The sequence below is a fragment of the Octopus bimaculoides genome, chromosome 8, assembly GCF_001194135.2.
Source record: "Octopus bimaculoides isolate UCB-OBI-ISO-001 chromosome 8, ASM119413v2, whole genome shotgun sequence".
Taxonomy (NCBI): Eukaryota; Metazoa; Mollusca; class Cephalopoda; order Octopoda; family Octopodidae; genus Octopus; species Octopus bimaculoides.
Window position 1 is genome coordinate 95,433,301 of NC_068988.1, and position 1,607 is coordinate 95,434,907.

Below are 1,607 nucleotides of genomic sequence, written 5' to 3' on the forward strand. Positions count from 1 at the left end.
ATATATATATATATATATATATATATATATATATATATATATATAAATAGAGAGAGAAAGAGAAGCATGTACATATATATGCATATATGTATAAATACATATATATACATACGTAGATATATATTATATATATATACAAACGCGTGTATATGTGCATACATACACATACACACACGTGCACACAGACATATGCATATGCAATGAATTTGAGAGTAATGGCGAATTGTTTCAGAGGTTAATTATACAAATGTTAACTCTCACTTTCCAACAAGGAATTGATGAACTTGCTATGCGGTGCGGTGTGACCTGTGTGTGTGTGTGTGTGTGTGTGTGTGTGTGTGAGTGAGAGAGAGTGTGTGTGTGAGAGAGAGAGAGTGTGTGTGAGAGAGAGAGAGTGCCGGACGTCTCTGTGTCTCTACATGTTTGCATGCATGTGAGTTTGCGAATTATGCGCTAGTGAGTGGCACTAGAGACTGAGAGAGAGAGAGAGAAGTGAGCAATACTCATCGTTGCCGTGGGATTCAGACAAACCCATAAATTATTCGAAGTGTTAGAACGGTTGAAGGCTGATGTAGCATCCTGAGATCACGGCATCATCGCATCTACATTCTGCGAATCTCTTCCGTGCCGACTTGCTACTTTATACAACTGGTCGACTTTTCACTCATTCATTCACTCTCTCTCTCTCTTTCTCTCACTCTCTCTTTCCCTCTCTCTCTTTCGCTCTCTCTCTCTCTCTCTCTCTCTCTTTCATACTCTCACAGCCAACCATTTATATAGTTTGGACTTTCTATGCCAAGTCTTTCTCTTAATCAAGCGAGATGCGTCCGTGTTTACATAGAATCCAGCAACCCGTTTGCATTAATTAATCCGCATTCTTCAACATAGATCTACACGGGTTGCTTTTCCTCAGTTGCAATGAATCATGTGTGTGTCTATGTGCTGTTCGAATGTACGTGTATGTGTATGTGTGTGTCTGTGTGTGTGTGTCTGTGTGTGTACTGTGTGTGTACTGTGTGTGAACTAGTGTCTTATATACGTGCGTTACTTTGATCATTGTTACTGTCATCAAGTCGTTTACGGAAATGTTGGACGCGGGTTTGACACTTGTGGATAGTTTAATAGGGTGAAGAGAATTTACTGGGAAGAGCAACGGGCAGTCACTGCATTGTAAGCGTAGTAGTAGTAGTAGTAGTAGTAGTAGTAGTAGAAGCATCAGCAGCAACTTTAGTTACGTTCATTAAAAGAACTGAGATGAACTGTTTGATTAAAAGGGTGGCCACCACTCCCTGGCAAAATCTCTTCCATATTCAGGTGGTGTTGGAAGAAATGATTTTCTTGTTAAATCACAAGGTTTCGGTATACTTGAATGAAACTCTGGGACATCTTAATCAAGACTTTGGCTTAATATGTAAAGCCATCGCAGCAATTGGGAGCATTGCAATCTCGCGGTGAATTAGCTGGCTGAAACTTCTACGAAGTCACTGTCAATAATATTCTTGTTTAATAATAATACCAATAATATAGACGCAGGAGTGGCTGTGTGGTGAGAAACATATTATATACATATATATATATATATACATATATATACATACATATATATA